The sequence below is a fragment of the Gopherus flavomarginatus genome, chromosome 3, assembly GCF_025201925.1.
Source record: "Gopherus flavomarginatus isolate rGopFla2 chromosome 3, rGopFla2.mat.asm, whole genome shotgun sequence".
NCBI classification, from domain to species: Eukaryota; Metazoa; Chordata; order Testudines; family Testudinidae; genus Gopherus; species Gopherus flavomarginatus.
In genome coordinates this window covers 142908158-142927892 of record NC_066619.1, presented here as the reverse complement: position 1 = coordinate 142927892, position 19735 = coordinate 142908158, and the positions used below count along the sequence as shown (strand labels likewise).

The 19735-nt window shown below is 47.5% G+C and overlaps 1 protein-coding gene across 2 annotated transcripts in view; it reads left to right on the top strand.

Moving 5' to 3' along the window:
• MFHAS1 (multifunctional ROCO family signaling regulator 1) overlaps positions 1 to 19735 on the top strand; it is a 157346-nt gene that overhangs the window by 114123 nt on the left and 23488 nt on the right. The window contains exon 4 of one of the 2 annotated variants that reach the window (XM_050948210.1): positions 2097 to 7804. The exons of the other annotated variant lie outside the window; for it this stretch is intronic. The gene's annotated coding sequence lies outside the window, so the exon portion shown is untranslated. Of the gene's footprint in view, positions 1 to 2096; positions 7805 to 19735 lie in introns of those variants that run through there. 2 annotated transcript variants of the gene reach the window in all.

Genomic DNA, 19735 nt, shown 5'->3' with positions numbered 1-19735 from the left:
GGGGCTCCTGATGCAGGGGTGAGGCTCAGCAGAGTGGGAATTCTGTGGGAGGTTGCAAGGGGCTCCCAATGCAGGGGGGCCTCAGAGCGTTCTGGGTGCAGGGGGGAGGGATCCAGATGCACGGGGGTTGGTGGACAGGGGGAGCAGCTCCCTGTACAGGGACCTGCTCCCCCTGTGGCTGAGGAGCGATAGGGCCAGGAAATGGCAGGAGAATCACTGTATGGGGAGTTGCTCCCCTGTCTGCCCAATGCCCTTGTATCTGGACTCCTCCCCCCCTGCCCCCCACCTCCTGCAGTGACTTGCCTCTCTCCTAGCTGCTCCAGTTTCCCAAACAGATGTGCCTGCTCTGCCAGGGAGGAGTGAGTGTGTGTCACAGAGTCACCGAGTGATACTCTGGAACTACTCCATATGAAGCCAATCAGGACTCTGGGGGAGCCTCCTCTCTCTGAGCAGACTGTCTCCCGGGCAAGAAGCTTACACAGTTTGGACCTTCCTGGGTCTGACCTCGAAGCATTCAGCATCCCCTGCCCCTCCATGCGCTTCGCACAGCGAGTCTGCACAGGCGAGGCTCCTGGGGCAGCCAGGGGGCCCTGCCCCCCAACTCTGCAGTCAGACGTGACTCAGCCAGCTGGTAAAACAGGATTATTAGTGGACAGGAACACAGCCTAGAACAGAACTGGTTAGCAGAGAAATCAGTCACTTTCATCCAAGTCCATCTTCGGAGGAGGGGAACCCAGAGCCAGGGCTCTGGCCCTCCCCCAAGCCACCTGAGACTGACTTGCTTCCAGCTGCCTGGCTCCTACCCTGCCTGTTGCTGCTCCTCCTCTGGCCTTTGTCTCGTTTCCCTGGTCAAGAGTCATCTGGTCGCATCTCCCTCCTTGGTCTCCATGGCATCCGTGCAGGGAGCTGGAGCAGCCCCTGCAAAATTCACACACCCTTATTCCCATCACCTAGACATTGGTGCGATACACAGGGAAACTGAGGTACACACAGCATTCATGCAAAATAGTAAGATTCACATACAACATAACAAGGGAAAATCCCCACTTTGTCACGGTGAGCGCTGGTAAAGCTTCTCTTTGCTTCCCCACAGAAATCATTGTTCTGTGAGGAAGCAAAGAGAATCAGTGTTTCTGAGCTTGCGCAGTGGCGCAGAATCCCCCCCAGGAGTACTGAGGGCCCCTGTGGCTGAGAGGTTGAGAAATGCTACAGAACCACAAGGCACACATTAAAATGGGAAGGCTTTGCCTCCTTTTCAGGAATAGTTTGGTGTTTGTTCCCATGAACTGTGCCACAGCTGGTGCTGGTCAGGTTCGGATGAATACTGAATCATCAGCTTCTCTGGAAGTCCCCTAATTAAACCTGAGCTTGAGCGGTGAAGACCTGTACACCCCCAAATCAGGAACACAGACACTCACAGATGGAGCTCTGGATTCGACCAATCTCTAGTCATGACCAATTGAAGCCATACAAGCCCGAGTCAGTGGGGAGTGTGTAGCTGGCTTCTTTTCTTTCTTAACTTGTTTACAGTTTAAAATAATGTATAGTTAGCTAAAGATGCAGCTCCTCCATCTTTACAACAGCAAAACTATTTGAGTGATGTGCTATTGTGTATTAGGTGTTGGCAAAACCTTTCCAGCATGAGAGGGTTGGGAATGCTAGTCTGGGCTAAGAACTCCCTAGCTCTGGTTTTGGCGAAAACCTCCAAATCCTCTGGCTCAATAAAAAGGAGGTTCCTCCAGGAGGAGAATGGCTTGGGGACAAGACTCTGTTGGCACCGCATTCATGGTCTACTTAGCACTATCGTAAAACCCACCAGTGAACTAAATTCACCTACAATGTTGGGGGAGTGGGAGGACACAGATGTTCAAAGGGGCATAGAGACAAGGCCAGCCTTACAGGTTGCATGTTCTCCAGCTGTTGGAGCTCAGTGTCACTGCTTGGAGGGGGCAGGAGAGGCACAGAATTCCCACATGGATACAGGCTTTGTTTGTGCCCAGAGCTGGGGCTGGGATCTCCCATCATTTCCCACATTGGGAAACATTCTCCTGTTCTCTTCATTGCCACTGATGTGTCTCTGTCTTTATTTTCCTCAGAGGAAGAAACTAGTGATTTGTTGCTGTGATGTTAAGTGAGGAAAAGAAAAGTCCAGACTGGAATCTTTCCCAGATGGAGGACCGTTTCCTGATAACTCAGCGTGATCTATGGACACACTTAACAAGAAGAGTTCAGACGTTTTCAAGGAATAAATGCTGTGGCTTGGTAAAGCACAACTGAGTAAACGTTTTACACCTGAACCTCAGAATCATGATCATCCTCCAAGGAAGAGCTGCTTGACAAACGAACAGTATGAACAGCTTCTCAGGGATTCTGTTTGCTGTACACAAATAGCCATAATGTCAGGATTGATGGCAATATTTAGAGCACTCCAGTTTGGTTCTATTTCATGTAGACGCGGGATCACTCATCTGAAGTTCACTGCTGTTCAGTAACTCGTGTAGAACAATGTGGTTTATCTTTATTTTTGTAATGTGCAAAACCATTTAATTTTCTACAGTTTAAAGCTTCTAGCATTAGTGACCCCTGAGTGCAATATTCTGCTTGGGAGCCCTGCCAAATAACCCTTGGGTTCTTGGTTTGTTGTCGATATGTTCAAGTATCTATCACTGTTCTTTTGTCCCTCACACCACAGTGTTAGCTCACCAGGTACGCTCCAAGCTATCACTGTTGAGCAGCTCACAGGAGTGGCTGCTTCTGGGGATGTTCTCCCCTCTCCACAGTAAGGATATGCTGCCTGATGTTCATTGTCCCTGTCTCTCTCCGCTGTCAAGAAACCCAAAAGAACCCCCCAGCCAGAGGCAGAACAAGGTGGTGGCAGCCAGAAGGTGCTAGTTTGGGAATACCCTCACTTCCAAGTGCCATGCTTCTGCCACAGCACAATGGCAAGGAGCAGGGGGCTAGGCATTCAATGAAAATAATCTGTGGTTAGTCACAGGCCAAGCACCAGTGAGACTGTTGTCGCTGAGCTCGCGAAAGGTGGGCAGGGAAACCTTTTCAGCCTGCGTGCCCACCCCTCACTGTCATACTGTGCTTGGGAGTTAATGAACTGTCGCAGTCAAGCAGGGTTTTTAAACCACTTGGGTGTCGTGTACTATGGGCCCTGGGCAGGAGGGCAGGGCACTCTGCTGTTTGAGAATGTTATATGAGAGTGGAGCACACTGACTGTATCAGAGAAGAATTTATTTCAATTAGTGGGGAATTCAACCCCTTTTAAGTAGGAGGATAAATCCCCAGCAGCCAACATTCTCAACTAGAAAGCACAATTTTGTGCTCACTAACCTGTTTCCAGTCTCCAGGTTGCTGGCTGATTTGTGTTCTACAGAAATAGCACAGTTCAGAAGGGCAAACCAATTAATCATTTACCCTTGGGGCAAAACAATGGGAGGCAGACAGCACCATTATTCCTTGGGGTGTGACCAGTAGCATCTTATATTGCATGTAAAAGCAGAATCCCAGCACTGAAGAGGTGGTTCCAGTTAAATGAAGCTCAAATGCAGCAGTCACTGCTTGCTTACTTTGTGTGTTGACAGAAAATGTGCATAACTATGTGTACGTAATCAGTGAGAGCATGGAAAGGTGGGAACACTGTCAGTGGATATTACTTTATATGTCTTGTGTAGTGAGAAATCTGGAGTATTCTTGCAGAACTGGATTGTTGTTGAGCCACGTACATACTTGTTGTATCTGCATTGACATCTTTGGAGTTCTCACAAGAGAGGAGTTTGGCTCTATAGCTCCAGTTTCTGCTGACTGCTTAGCCTAAGGCCAGAGTTGGGCTGCCTAGTCCCTTTTCAATGTGCATTGTTCTCTCCAGTTTCGGCCTTTGCTAAACGCTTTAGAACTCAGTTTTAAATCTGAATACAGCTGAACTCTTAAGAATTAATTGGAGTTAACCAGGATTGTCTGTACTGCAGTCTCTGAAGGCAGCTCGGGGTTTGTGCAACAGAAGTCAGAACTGAAGGAGATGGTTTCCCTTGGGCAGTCTCCCGGTAAGGTTTTTTGGTAACTGTAACCCTTGAAAGTAAAGGCAGGTGTGTGTGTGTTCAGCTTCTCTGGGGACAGTGAGCATGCTTGGTCCCTGCTATAGTGCTTCTGGTCAATGGGGGTCATACCAGGGTGAATTATTTTTTTTGCTGTTACCTAAAGCTGCCAAAGTGGCAAAGCCTGTTCCCAATTGTGACAGGCGCTGTGCTGGCAGGGTGCAGGAAATATGTGAGAATGGCTGAAGAAACAAACAGTTGGAAATGCTTCTTCACTGGGCAGGAACTTTAACCTTCTGTGCAGGAAGCTCCTTTCTGTCTCATCACCTGGGAGTTTTGCAGCCAGACTCCCAGGGAGCTCAGCTATTGAGACCCCCGGCTGGATCCTGTTGGGACAGCATCATTGGAAGAACTGTGTCAGGCTCTTTAGGAAAAGGCCAAAGTTCTACTCCAGTAAGCACAAGAGCAACTATTCTGCCCAGGCAAGCCCCCCTCTTCCCCCCAACCAGAAACTGCCCCTTGAAGCTATTCTGTCTTCTACTTATGCCTCTTGTGGTAGAAAAGCCATTTCCCAGGTTTGTGTCAAGGCACAGCCCAAGTGTTTTTCCTTCCTAAAAGGTTCACTTGCTTGTGTTGGACCTGTCCTTGTGATTTGCACTCTTGCAAGAACAGCAAGTGGTGTTGGTGCAGCTACAGTTATCCATTAATCTCCATAACTGGGTAGAAATTTACAAATTATCCTTGCCAAAAAGATTGAAAATAAATCTGATCTTAACTTGAAACAAGGCATCTCTTCCCATTCATTTAACTCAGCTCAAAATATCCGCCACTTTTTTTCCCCAAAATTGATTTCTGGCTTTGAAGACCCAGGGCCTAGTTATAGTTTTGAACTATGAACATAGAAAACTGATGCACACCCTGCAGAATTGGGATTTGGTGGTGGAGCTGAGTACTAATTACTGTGGTAAAATACAAATTCAGACAGATCATATAACTGTGAACACTTGTTCTGTAACACCACGTGTGCCCCTCTAAAGCCCCCATAGTCCCTGTTCCCATATCTAAATACTAGAGAACATATAAACTCCACCTCTTTTTGTTGCTGTTCCTCCAAATGGCACTCACTCACAGTAAGCGTAGAGAGAGTGACTACACGTGCAATGTCTAAAACTTGAGCTCTACTGAAGGAGAGATCAGAGCCACAAAGGATGGGAGGGATAGATTAATCAGCGATGAGGTGCTCAGGCAGAGGCGACTGGTAACTGCTGATAGTGGGAGGGCACAATTTAAAGGTTCTGGTGTCATGCAGCGGAGCTCAGGGCAGGTACTCGAGATAAAGGAGTTTCAATTTCTAGAGTTACTTTTGGTGTCATGATTTGCAATACTACGTAAGAGCAGATGAAGACATTTCTAAAAGAGCTGCACATGAAGCAGTTCTGGATTATACTGCCATATTATCAGTTTGAAGCAGTTCTCAACCAGGGGTGCATGTACCCTTGTGGGTATGCAGGTGTCTTCCGGGGGTACATCATCAGCTCATCTAGATATTACTTGACTGAACAAGGAGTAATGGTCTCAAGTTGCAGTGGGTGAGGCTTAGGTTGGATATTAGGAAAATCTTTTTCATTAGGAGGGTGGTGAAGCACTGGAATGGGTTCCCTAGGGAGGTGGTGGAATCTCCTTCCTTAGAGGTTTTTAAGGTCAGGCTTGACAAAGCCCTGGCTGGGATGATTTAGTTGGGGATTGGTCCTGCTTTGAGCAGGGGGTTGGACTAAATGACCTCCTGAGGTCCCTTCCAACCCTGATATTCTATGGTTCTATTTATTTGCCTAGTTTTATGGCAGGCTGTGTAAAAATCACTAGCAAAGTAATAGATTCATAGATTCTAGGACTGGAAGGGACCTTGAGAGGTCATCGAGTCCAGGCCCCTGCCCTCATGGCAGGACCAAATACTGTCTAGAGTAGACCATCTCTGATAGACAGCTGAAATTTCACACAATTACTTGTTTATAATGCTCTATGTACCATATTAGTGTTTCTCAACCCAGGGGTGGTGGGATGGGTTTGGGGGTTTCAAGTGCCGGGCTGGCATTAGGGGGTGGCAAGCAGGGGCCCTGCAAAGCTGAGAGACATGCTGAAGCCTGAGTCCTGCTGCCCTTGGCTGAAAGGGGTTCAGTAGTCTAGAAGGATTGAGAGCCGCTGATTCGAAGAACAGAGATGTTTGCAGACAATCCTTTTGATATGATCTTTTAGAGCTCTTGTAATAATATCAGCCCCCAATAATTATCTCAGGAATCTGTTCTAATTTAACCGTGTCAAATTATTTTCCCTCTCTATTTGAATCCATTCTCTCTTATGCGTTTTCAAGGAGACCTTAGCTCTCTTGAGCATCACAAGTACCAGAAATCTCTTGCTAACCTCTCGGTGGCTGTGATGTCTCCTCTGGCAGCTGACTCTTCAGGTACCTGTAGTATCACAGAATGCTGAATATAGGGCATCATTAGCAAACCTGGAAAAACAGATTTCATGGCAGGAGAATAGTGGTTTGAAAGAATTTTTGAAAAGTAAATGGAGCACAGAAATCTGTTTTAATCTCCTTTGCCTAGGCCAATTAGCAGTGGTGTTCAAGTCACATATCTGAGCTTTCCTACAATTCAATTTTCTCTCTACAGTTAATTTCTAACTAGACATGGACCTAAAAGTCGGACGCAGAATCTAAATCACTCAGAACCATGAGGCAGTTCAGCTCTAGGTCCAGATTTCAACTTCTCAGCTCAGGTTTTATTTTTATGATGGACCAGTTCAGAACCGCAAATCCCAACCGTCTTGTGAAGTGGGTTGGGTTTGGATCTGAAATTTAAGAACTGGAAATTGGATTGAAGCTTCATAACTGACCCACTTTTCCTATTAACATTACAAAGTTTGAGTGTGACTTTCCAGTTCTTACTGTTTAATATATTCCAATATGAAGGCCCCAATCCAGCAAATTTGAAAGTTTATGTTCGGCGTGGTCCATTAAAATCAATGGAACTGCTCAAATGCTTGGACTTCACATGTAAGTACTCTGCTGGGTTAGTGCCTTCAGAAAAAAATGAAATAAAACATCAATCATAGTTTCAGGGGAACTGCACTTGTATTCCCCTGCCTCCCGATCACTCCTGCTGCCACCCCTGCTGCCTCTGCACCTGCCCCCCAATTGCCCTTGGGCCTGCTGCTCCCCCCACCCCACTCATCTCTCCTCTGGTCCCCTACTGGCTTCTCCCCATTGGCCTAACCTCCCTTCTGCAGCCTCACATGCACACCAGGCAGGCTCCGCTGCTGAGCTGTTGTATCTGCAACTGCTACCAGCCCGGTCTCGCTTCCCTGCTCCCAGCACCGCTTAGCCTGGCTCAACGAGAGCACCCAGTGCTGGTGCCTTTCCCAGGCACATCCCATCCTGGCAGAAATTAGAAGTAGGGGCAGGTGACCCCACACATGGCCTCTGTGGTAGGACAGCAATGGCTACGGAATGAAGGCTCTGGGATATGCTCAAAGAGGAAGCTTGTCCTTTCCTTGCTGCCCTGGCTTGTTAATGCAGGGATGCCTGTGTTCCCAGCCTGGGCAGCTGTTGCTGTCTGAGACACTAGCCGGCCTTCTAAATCAGCCTCTGAAGCAGTGCTAACTCCACATGGCAGGAAGTTGCCAGAGAAGCCCTGGAGAATTGCTAGATGTCGCTAGTTAAGCATTCAAAAGATGTCAAAAATGTCATTAAAATTTCCACAGAATTCAGTGGAGAGTTCTAGCTCTGTATCTACCTGTGACTGGGTGAGAGGACATTCTCAGATGCTGAGCAGAAAGCAGCAGCAATGCTGGGTGCTCCCTCCGCAGCTGGATAGTCCAGGAAGCTGAGTTTATTTTAACATCGCTGACTGGCTCTGTTGGTGTCTTTTGGCTGGTAGGGGGCTGGCAAGGGGTTTCTGGCTGTCCTGGTTACATGGGGCAGGGCTGGGGTCCCTGTCTAGTCCTCCCTTTGGAGTTCTGCTCCCTGGGGCCACAGCTCAAATTCTCTTAGACTCCTTTACATTCCCTCCTGGGCAGCATGGAATGAATTCCACAGGAGCCTTTTCTCAAGGCAATGGCTGCTCTAGGGGAGGCAGGTTTGCTCTGCCTGGGACAGCTCATCCCTGCAGGGGCTAAGAGAATCTTGGCCATGCTCCCAGGGAGCAGAGCCCCAAAGGACGGGCTGGATGGGCAGCAGGGGGGATCGGAGGGGCACCCGGTGCAGGGATGGAGACAAGGCTCTGGCACCCCACAGCACCTGCTGTCTTCAGGGGAGATCGAAACGGGACCCAGTGCAGGGATGGGAAATGGGGATCTGGCATCCCCAGCACCCACTGTCTGCTGGGCGGATCGGAGGGGCATCTGGTGCAGGGATGGGGATGGGGCACTGGCACCCGCTGGCTGCAGAGCAGATTGGAGGGGCACCCAGTGCAGGGATGGGAATGGGGATCTGGCACCCACATCACATGCTGTCTACAGGGGGAATTGGAGGGGCATCTAGTGCGGGGAGGGGGGATGGGGCTCTGCCACCCGCAGCACCCGCTGTCTGTAGGGAGCAGGAAGCTAAAGGGTGCCACAAGCATGACTAGGATACATGTTTTCAGAGGCATTTACCAGACTGGGTCAGCCTCCCTCTGCAGTTTGTCCTGGGCATCGAGCCGGGGCAGAGACTCCAAACACTGTGTGTCATGATGGGTGATGGGAGCCAGGCTGGGTAAACTGCACCCCTGTGGGCTGTCATCTAAATTCAAGCTGGCTGTGGCCTGCCGCCTCATGGCCTGGGCATGTCCCTTCCCATTTGAGGCTGCAGTGACTTGCTGCCCTCCTCCTGTGGAAGAAATGACATCCGATGGGGATGGTGGGGCAGCAGATTCAAACACAGGCATACCATGTGACCAGCCAGCTCACCATTGACGACCTGCAAGTGCCCCGGGGGCCACTTGTGGTCTGTGGAAGGCAACATGGCCCAGTGGTTAGATGCTAGCCTGGAACTCAAGACCTGGTGTCCCTTCCTAGCTCAACACAGACTCTTGCCCAAGGTCACACAGTCACTTACATCTCTGGGCCCAGTGGCATCTCCCTCATGGGTATTGTAAGGCACTCAGAGATGACAGCAAGGGTGGGGGGGGGAGGTTAAAGTAGGAACACACCCATATGGAATAACATGCTGCATGTTATGTACTCCTGGATAATATTGAAAAACTCTCTATCACACAGACCAGAATCCTCACATTTTGGGGGGCCCTGCCCAATGGCAGCAAAGAGGGAGCTTCAGGTATCTGGCTGAATTTGTAATGGAAATAGATTAATCCATTAAGATAATTCACATCAACTGATAATGCCCTGCCATGGCTTTTTGGAACTGCCACTTTCAAGCCCTCGCGTTCCAGGCCTAGAGATGTTTCGCTCATGGTGGGAGAGAGCTGGTTAAGGCACAGCAAGGGGTACACACATGATGCCAGTTCCTATGCAGCTGTTCTCTGTAAGTGGGAAGCAGGATGTAGATGGAGAACAGTGCACATCTCTTCTTGCTGTTAGTAATGATCTGGGGCTGTTAGCAGGTAAGAGTAGGATTCCTTAGAGACCCTACCACTATGGGCCCCTCCCTGTCTGAACGTGCATTTAGAGAGAGGTTTCTGTCTTGGCAAGGATGGGTCCTCATTTTGCATAGTGGGAATTCCCCTCTCGGGATTTGATTTAGGAGCAGTGCTAAGGAATGACGAATGACATGTAATGGGGGCGGGCACCTGGCTAACATACAGGACCTTCATGATGGAGGAAGGCCAGCCCCAAAGAGGAAAAGGATGGACAGATGAACGTTCTTGCAGCCCAGAATCAGCGGTTGGTTTTGCCCCCTTTGCTCTCCACATGTCTGGAGTAAGAGGCTAAGTGTTCGTCTGGGGCACAGCAAAGGATGTGGGCAGGCAATCCTCATGGCATCCCACACTGTCCTGCTGTGCGGGACCTTCAGCCAGAGGGTGCTTCCCTCTCCCTGCCCCTAGACTCGTGGTAAACATGATTCCCAGACCAAACTTTCTGATGCCTCCACTTGGATTTATGAATAAAACATATCCATGGTAACCTTGACACATGGTGCAGTAATTTTCAACATCTCTGCAAAAATATTATCTTCCAGCTCTTCCAAGCGGCTGTTTGAGTCACCTGGGACATTTCATGTGTGTTTGTGTATTTTGCTTCCAGGTGCTGGATTTAGAACCTATCCATTCACTGGACAAGCACAGCCCAGGCAGTGGCCATATGCTGATTTGCTTCAACCTACTGTGCAGCTACCTGCCAAGGGCAGGTCAGTGCTCAGTCTAACTGGCTACTTCACCTCTGTGGAAGCCCATCCAGCAGGAACTGGATGGAGACACCAACTCATTTCATAGGCCAGAAAGCAGATGTCAAATGTAAGAATGTCTGGTCACTACCAATCTATGTTGAAAGGCTTCCGCTAACATTGCAAGACTGCAGCTTGGCTTTCAGTGATATCGGGATGAGATGTTGCTCTGAAGACGTCTATCACTCCCGTGAAAGTTCATGGCTGCTCCAAAGATGTGGTGCATCAAAAGAAAAACCTTTCTGCTGCGATTATACCAGACTTCAGCTAAGTAGTTTGCTGGCCCCAGCCAGGTGTCATGCACTGATATGGCTTCAGAAGCTAGCTCAGGACTCTGGGACCCCCAAAGGTCCCGCCTTTTTTGCAAGGACAAATTGAAAATGTCTGGGGCAACTCTTGCAGCAATGGTTCCTACTCGGATTATCTTACCCTTCACCACCCTCCATTGAGCACTGTTGTGAATGGACAGTGTGGCCCAGAGAGCTTTGTGGCTTAACCTTGAATTCAGTTTTTCCTACTAAACTCTCTTACTCCAATTAAAAAAAAAAAAAAAAAAAAAAAAAAGTGTGCTCCTGCTACCTGCATATGTAGCCATCTTTTCACTCTGTGAGTTATGCACTTAGCTGAACAGTGCACTACTCCACCCTGAGTAAGGTGACAAAACTGAGGGAACTAACGTTGCTTAGCTAAAGCGCCCAAAGCCCAGAAATGGTGGTGGAGACAAGGTTGCTCATTGTAAAGGCCCTTATCTGATCACATCTTACTGACCGCTCACATCTCCTATGTTGGAAGGTCTTTGTCTGGTATCTCCTCCCTCTCCTGGCCTCATGTTCATCTCTCATGTCCTTTCCTTTCTATGCGACAATCTCTACCTCATTTCTTGCAAAGACACTTCTGAAGGGAAGTTATTTCCCTGCCAGATTTCAATTTCCTGATCTCAGCCATTGGAGTGCTAGAGCTGTTCAAAGAGAGGTTGGAGAACTGTTTTATTGTTAGCGTTAATCTCACACCCCCAGATGGACAATCCAGTTTTCTCAAACTTGCGGGGAAGCTAATAGTTTTGGAAAGTTATAAGTAGCTGAAAGCAATGGGTTGGGATTGACATGGGGATGTTACCTGTTCTGTAGTTGTCATTGCTGCTGCTTCTGCTAGAACAGACACTTTGGCACGTCTCCATTTATAGTGGAGGCTTTCCCTACCACTCCACCACAGTGATCATTACTGCTAATAACCTGGCCTTTACATAGTGTCACACATCTGGACATTTCACCAGGCCAGTCCTCCTTGAGTCTGTCACTCCTCGTACACATGCCTCCCTGCCACCGCGGCCGTGTCTATTACGCCTCATTGTCTCAACGCTCTTCTGGGCAAGCCAGGACGGCAGCTGTGCCGCTGGTTCCTCCCACTGCCCATGGGCTAGGAAGCTTGGCAGAGTGGAACCTCACACCAGTGCCTGGCTGTTGTCTTGAAGGATTAATTGACCAGCCTCCCAGAGCTGCCATTCACTCTGAAATGTGATGTGCTCCCCAGACACACCATGTATTCCCCAGAACGGTAAGTGAACTGGCTGGCCGAGCTATGCAAACACCTGTCCATCTCCTGTGCTGCCAGCCAGTGTCACTCGCTGAAATGTTCCACAGCACTTGGGGCTGGAGGCGGCTTGGTGGCTTCCTCTGCCAGCAGCAGTTCCAGAGAATGGAGCTGCGGTGAGGCCAGACCCTGGAATGGACAATTCCCAAGCTCACTGGGTGTCATGAGCTTGGTCTGCCAGCTTACATGCCAGCTCCCCACAGTGCAGTAAAAGACCTGCAGCGTGTTCTTATCCACCTGATTTCCACACCCTTTTGCCTGCAGGCCATTTGTTCCATGTGTCGCCAGTGACACTTACTGAGTTAACAGGCACTAACAATCAGCAGGTTTTACTCACTAGCAGACCTACTCTTAATTGTCTTTTGTGCTCCGAATCCTCCCCAAGAGCCAGACAATTCCTTTCCAAATCTGTGTCAGCTTGATAACAAATATGCAGGCCCTGCTGTCGTGGGTCACTGTTATCCTCTGGGGCATCAAGGCTGTGGCAGCTCTATGTATATAACTTTGGTTATGTTTGCAAAGGTTTAGGGGGGCGGATCCCAGCTGACTTCCAACTCCAGCCCATTTACTCCTGAGGGCATTCTGTACCAAAAAATAAAAAATTCTGCACCAAAAAAATTAAAATTCTGTGCACATTTTAAAATTCTGCAAATTGTATTTGTCAAATAAATGTGGTGGCTCCAGCATGGCATTGGGGGGTACAGACCACTGGCTGCACATAGGTGGGAGATCATTGTACAGCTCCTCCTCCGGGGACCCAGACTCTCTCAACGCAAGGACTGGGCCTGCCCCAGAAATACCCCAGGGGCTCTGCCTCTCCGTGCCAGGTACACCAGGTGTGGGCAGTGTAGCCCTGATTATTAATATTAATAATTATTAATTACTAATTAATTAAAAAATAATAAAATTAAATTAAGTGGATAAATTACACCAACCCTGCTAACCCACCCTAAATCAGGCTACAGGCTGGCAGGTTCGAGGAGTGTGTGAAAGGAATTTTCAGGGATTCCAGGCATTCCTAGACCCTTAAGAGAATTTTCACTTGACACGTAACTAACTGGTTAAATTTCAGTGATTTGTGATCTGTCTCTCTTAAGAAAAACAGAGTGAGCATAACATCCTGTGGCTGCGGCTTGGCAGCAAGCCCAGTATTTCCATTTTGTATTGTGGTTTAACTTAAAGTTTTGACTTATAAGTTTAAATTTAATCTTGCAAAATAAGGTAATAGAGTTTTTGATTAATTTAACATTGTTTAACGTAATACGCGCGCTTAAGGGGTTTGTAAAGGTTGAAGTTGTAACGAATGGTACCGATAAGATATTGGCAGCTGCATTGGATCCGATGACCCACACTAGTGGTGGTGGGGGAGTTGACAAAAGCAAGGTATTAATCGCCGCCAGAAAGGCCGCAATCAGTCAGAACTTAAACAGTTCAAAGATACCTTATCTCAGTCCCCATGACTCTCCCGGACTGCACCTCTGATCCATCTGTCTCAGTATTCCCCCGATATTTGGCAGGTCCCGACAGAGGGGAAAGACCTCTCGATTTGCTATAAGCCATCAAGAGAAGAGAGGGAACTCACCCCCATCCCTCTATTACTTGGGACTTCTAGGATGTAAAGTGTAAAACCGGTTAAAAGGGTATTATTTCCTGTTGTTTCTGTGAAGGGACGCCTTCCATGTCAGAGTAAACCAACAGAGTATTTATTCTAGTGAATATACTAGAAAAAGATAGGGATGAATTCTCTATTTCGTATTAAGCGTGTTAAAAGTGAAGAAAGGGCAGGAGTAGAGTCTGTTGGAGTTGCCAGTAGTCTGGCTTTAGAAAACTTTGCCAGGAAATATATTCAGGAACATGGAGGAGTTTAGAACAGCTGAGAAATAGCGAAATGATTTCTGAGCAGAGAAACCCATAGGGTTTTGGGAGCAATGTATTTGAGGAAGAAACGGAGCAGAAAAAGAAAAGAGGTAAATTGGTAAAAGGAATAACTGTTGAATGCCTGCTTGTGGCTTGTAGTTCATTGGGAAAGAAATTGGATAAAAAGATGGAGTTACTCAGGGAAGTTCTGCAAATGCTGGTGGCCTATAGAGTAGACCATGGTTGGATGTTGGAAAAGATTAAAGAATTAGAAAGGGGAGAAAACATGGTAGAGGAGGATAAAGAATCGATTCCCATCCCTATTGGCATGGTGGAACCGACAGAGGTAGAAAAATCTATGGGCCAATAACTAGAAGTAAAACAAAAGAATTAGCTCAGGCTAACACAGTACCTTTAGAAGCAGAGTTGGAGATTAAATCTGTAGAGCCACGAGAGGAGTCAGAAGAGGAAGTTAACAGTGCAGAAGTTACTAACAATCTGCAGATAAAAGGAGGAAGTCCTGAGATGACGCCACAGAAGGCGGAGACAAGTGTCATAGAAAAGGCAGTTAGTGACACAAACGAAATAAGTGAAGCAAAGGGGAAGGAAAATTCTTCTTCTTTGTTAGTGCCAGCTTCTGATAGTGAAGAAGCAGTGCCTTTAGAATCGGTCATTGTTCAGGGATTGGAAGATGCCGTATCACAGGTAACACACGTAGCTAGTGCATGTGATGTAGTAATCTCTAAGTTACAACAGAGAGAGCTACAACAACCTGGGAATAGAATTCCTGCTCGTCCACCCAATATTACATTAGCACCATATAGAGTAGAAGATCCAGTCCCTTTGGGTGGACATTTATTGGCATTTGGGCAATCAACACTGCCTAGATCCCAAGAATTTTGTGGGTCCCCTACACCCCTGTGGTATATGCTGGTATCACCTGGTGTACCAGTAGAACACCCTACTACACCAGACTTTAGCGGACTAAGGGATGTCCTGCGTCAATGGGGAGACGCTCTGAATGTAAGACACAGATGTTTTATGGAAAATTATCCTACATATGCAGGATTATCTCCAGTGGAAAATTTTGATGGTTCGGATGAGGAAAATGTGAATCTAGGTAGAAGGAGTCAAGAAATAAAAATTGTAGATTCAAGCTCAGATGAAAGCCTAGATCCTGATCCAGAAGAAGGAGCTTCAGGTTCTAGATCTGATTGTCCTGTAGCAGTTGTTACAGATATTAAGACCTTGGACCTAGTAGCTAAGCAAGTAGGAACAATGGAGGATTCTTCAGTTGCAATGCATGCACAACGTGTGCAAGAGATAGCAAAAGCGTTGGCTTACCAAGGGAAGATTGGGTTAAAAATCTTACAACTCACAGTGAATCGAGCATTGTGGAGTACTTTGCCACTTGAGTATAGGATAGGAGAGAAAACTTTTAATGAAACAGTAGCCCTATTGGAACATAACCAGCACCCAGGGCAAGCTGGAGTAGCAATTCTGTCTAACTTAAAGCAGAAAACTAATGAAACTCCGCATCAGTTTCATCTGCGGTTAAGTGCAGCCTGGCGGAATCACAAAAGAGGAAACAGATGAACTGCCATACATCAGTTTGCTGGTTAATAACTCTCTTCCCCAGTTAAGGGAAATGGTTAAGATGCACATAACTGATGATATTTCTTTAAAGAGAGCATTAGCCTTATTGGCTAAGGCATATGCACAGGGAGGCTATCAATTAGGTTGACGTGGAGCCCCTGTTGCAGTACTTCAGGAACCACAAACTAATCCCACAGTGAGGATTGAGGGACCTCGACCTCAACCAGGGTTAGGACGAGGAGCTCCGAAATTCCCTAAGTATCAATGTTGGCAAAATGACCCTAACCCACGTAATAACCCTGGACCTTTGAGTGGCCAGGCACCTCGACAGGGTTATGCGTTTGGATCCTATGTAGGAGCCCGGGATCGTGTTCCTTTCTTTTCAGATGTTGCACAGAACAATTCACATCTGCAGAGACCTAAATCACCATCTCTACACAAAACTGAGGACTCAGTTGTAGGAATGTTTAGGACAGTGCAGCAGACGCTTGCAGCTCAACGATTGGATATCCAAGAACTCCATGCCCGTGTGAATGAGCTGATGATGGAAGGCCAAGGCCCAGCAACCTTGAACCGTCCAGTGGCCTCCATTGATCCATCCCCCTTTCCCCAGTGGACAGCCACTCCTCCAGAATTGGCTGCTTCTGAGGAGATAGAGGAAGAACCCCTAGATTATCTGTCTGCATATACTGCATGACTACAAACAACCCTGAGTGGAGTCATAACCCCTTTAGGCAGGGATACAAGTGGGAGACCTACAATATCTGTAGGGGTAGAGGGCCTCGAAAGGAATTTTATTATAGATACTGGAGCAGCAATTAGTATTCTCCATGTCGAGGATCCTAGATCCTCTCCTCTGTCATCAGGGTGTACCAAGACACTCGCAACTTTTGCAAGTAATCAGGTTGTTACCACAATATCTATACCCCTTGAAGTACAAATAGGTCACCTAAGAAAGGATCATACCTTTGCACTGATGAAATTAGCAGACCCAAAGAATTGTCTGTTGGGAACTGATTTCTTATACAAACAGGAATGTGTTCTTGATTTGTGTAACCAATTATTGTGTCTTTCAGTAGACCAGGCAAAGGATGACTCTCCAATAGTTATACCTGAGTGTAGCATGGTATCTCCAGTGGAGGACTCCAAACCTGAGGTAGCTGCCAAATTGGGAAAATCCGGATGTAAGGCAAAGGCTTACTTTGACAAAAACCAGAGAGAGAATACTTGGGAGGTAGGAGACCAGGTAATGTTGTTGTCATATAAGTCACCAGAACATGGATTGTGTAACTGATGGATCGGACCTTTCCGAATCATTGATAAACTCAGTTCAGCAGTATATAAGATCAGAATAACAGGAGGAAAGCATAATAAAGACAAAATTTATCATACTAACCACTTAAAGCTGTATCGATCATCCAGGTCGCAGGAGAAACTTCCTCCTCAGGACTTAAGTGAACAGCATCAGATGAAATTGCAACAACTGAAGCCCAGCAGATTGCAACCATGAAATTGACATTGATATTTCTGACTTATTACACCCTTATTATTGCTCTAAGGCAGGCCTGCACAACTCTTAAAGCGGCGAGGGCCACATTACTCCAAAGACAACAGCTGAGGGCCGAAACCCCCTGGCCCCGCAGAAACACCCCCCAGGACCTCTCGGCCCGCGGAAACACCGTGCCCCAGCCCTGCAGAAACAAACCCTCCTTCCCAGCGCTGCCCGACCAAAACAGCTGTGGGCCAAAAAAGAAGGTTGGGGGTGGGGAGGTGATACTTGATTTTAAATCAACCAGGGGCTCCCAGCTGAAGAGGTGGCTAGGAGCCCTCGGGCAAATTAAAGGGTCTGGGGCTCTGGTGGCTGGGGGAACCCGGAGCTTTCCGGGGCTGGGGCAGGGATTTAAAGGGCCCAGAGCTCCTGCCGCTGAGGGGAGCCCAAGCCCTTTAAATCACAGCCCCAGCCCATCCACTGGAGCCACAGCCAGGATTCAAAGGGCTCTGAGCTACCTGCAGCCTCAGGGAGCCCTGAGCCCTTTAAATCTCAACCGTGCCGGGAATCTCTGCGGGCAGCCCAGAGCCTTTTGAATCCCGGCCACGGCTGAGATTTAAAGAACTTGGCTCTCCGCGGCAGCAGGCAGCCCAGAGCCTTTGAATCCCGCCGGGCCAGCTGGAATTTAAAGGGCTCTGGGCTCCACGCCGCTGCGGGCAGCCCAAATCCCTATGAATCCCAGCTGTGGCTGAGATTTAAAGGGCTCTGGGCTTCCCGCCGCTAGGGGCAGCTCAGAGCCTTTCGAATCCCCACCGCGGCTAGGATTTAAAGGGCTCGGGGCTCCCCACAGCTACCAGCAGCCCAGAGCCTTTTGAATCCTGGGGGCGGCTGAGATTTAAAGGGCTCAGGGCTCCCCGCTGCTGCGGGCAGCTCAGAGCCTTTTGAGTCCCAGCCGCGGCTGAGATTTAAAGGGCTCTGGGCTCCCCACAGCTACCAGCAGCCCAGAGCCTTTTGAATCCTGGGGGCGGCTGAGATTTAAAGGGCTCAGGGCTCCCCGCTGCTGCGGGCAACTCAGAGCCTTTTGAGTCCCGGCCGCGGCTGAGATTTAAAGGGCTCTGGGCTGCCCACGGCTGCGGGCAGCCCAAAGTCCTTTGATTCCCCGCCGTGGGCCGCACAGTGAACCTCCGCAGGCCACATGTTGTGCAGGCCTACTCTAAGGGTAGGACTAAGCCAAAATCCTAAGTCTGGAACTGAGCTATTGCAAGCCCAGGAAACCAGATGACCCAATTATGCTCAATTGCCTGAGTCCAAGCAGCAGAACATACCACCAAAGAGGAACGGACTATTATACCTAACCCAGAATTTATCAACAACCCGATTCAACAGGTTAAGGGAATTAGAGGAGAGGATGTTACTTTTGAATATCAATTGGTGGGAGTAACTGCATTACCCTCTAGTGGCTGGAAAAAGATGTGGCCCTTGGATGAAAATTCTAAGGGGGGAGGATGCAAGACATTTACATATTCAGCTTCCCTGGAACATGGTATATCTTATGGAACTTGGAAAAACAAAGCTAGCTGTAATAATCTGATAATGGGGAAGTTTAATCTTGTATAAGCTTGAATATGAGGATCAAGGGCGATATGAGGTACTCATTATAGCTACCTTTCAAACCAAAACAGGAAACAAAAGATATGTCCAAAATATGACATTTGAACTTAAGGTTCAGGACCCAGTTATTGACTATGATTATGATCAGTCAATAACAAATGATGTAAGTTGTCCAGTGTTAAACCCAGGACCCGCTAGTGGTCGTACCACAACGCCCATAGTGGGGAAAATAATTAATCAGGTTCAATTTATGCATATTCCCGTAGTGCTAAATTTATCCAATTGGTAGTTAGGAGAATTTAGCTATGGTCAGCATACTAAAGTAGCTTCCTTTTTCTCAGTACTACTTGTGGATAGAATTGTGGCCTATCAGCAACGAGTGCGAGATATTGTTCTGTTGAAGGATGATAAAATCCCTAAGTCACAGACTCCTAGGAGAAAGCGTAGCTTGAATCTCCTTGGAGGCTTAGGATCCCTAACAGGACTATTTGGTGCAGGAATGTCAATTTGGAACCAAGCGGATATTGGGAAAATCTGCAAGCATATAGATTATGTGTTAAAAGAGGAAGCTAACCAAGTAGTCAATCCAATATTACAGGGAATAAAGGAACTGGCACAGGAAGAACGATGTACTGTCTATAATATGCATAATATAACCCAATTGTTTAATGAAACCCAACAGAAAATTAATCAATTAATTGCTTTAAACAATGATCAGCAAAGGGATCAGCATTTGGGGAAAGAAATCATATGCTCTGCATATGGAGAATATGTCATAAGTACAATTACTGATGCATTAAGATCCTTAAAATTAGGAGAAGGTTCTGACTTAATTAAAGATGAGCAACTGTTGAGTTGGTATTGTCCTAAATGTTTTCAGAAGCTGGAAAAGGAAAGATCCACTTGTTTGGATACATGCCAGCATTTGTCAGTGGGTGCTATGAGAGAGATAGGATCTGTGACGCCTCACCCCAACCGAGACAGTTGTTCTCTTGCAAAAGATTGTAAAATGACACAATCTTTGTATGTTTAATTCACTGTCTTGTTACCAGTGTTTGACCCAGACAAGGATGTGTACAGGCAATTGGCTGCTATCCATTCTGTAGGTCATCTCAAAGATGACATCTACAGGAAATGCATTAATGCACCTCCCCTGGTAGTCTATCACGCTCC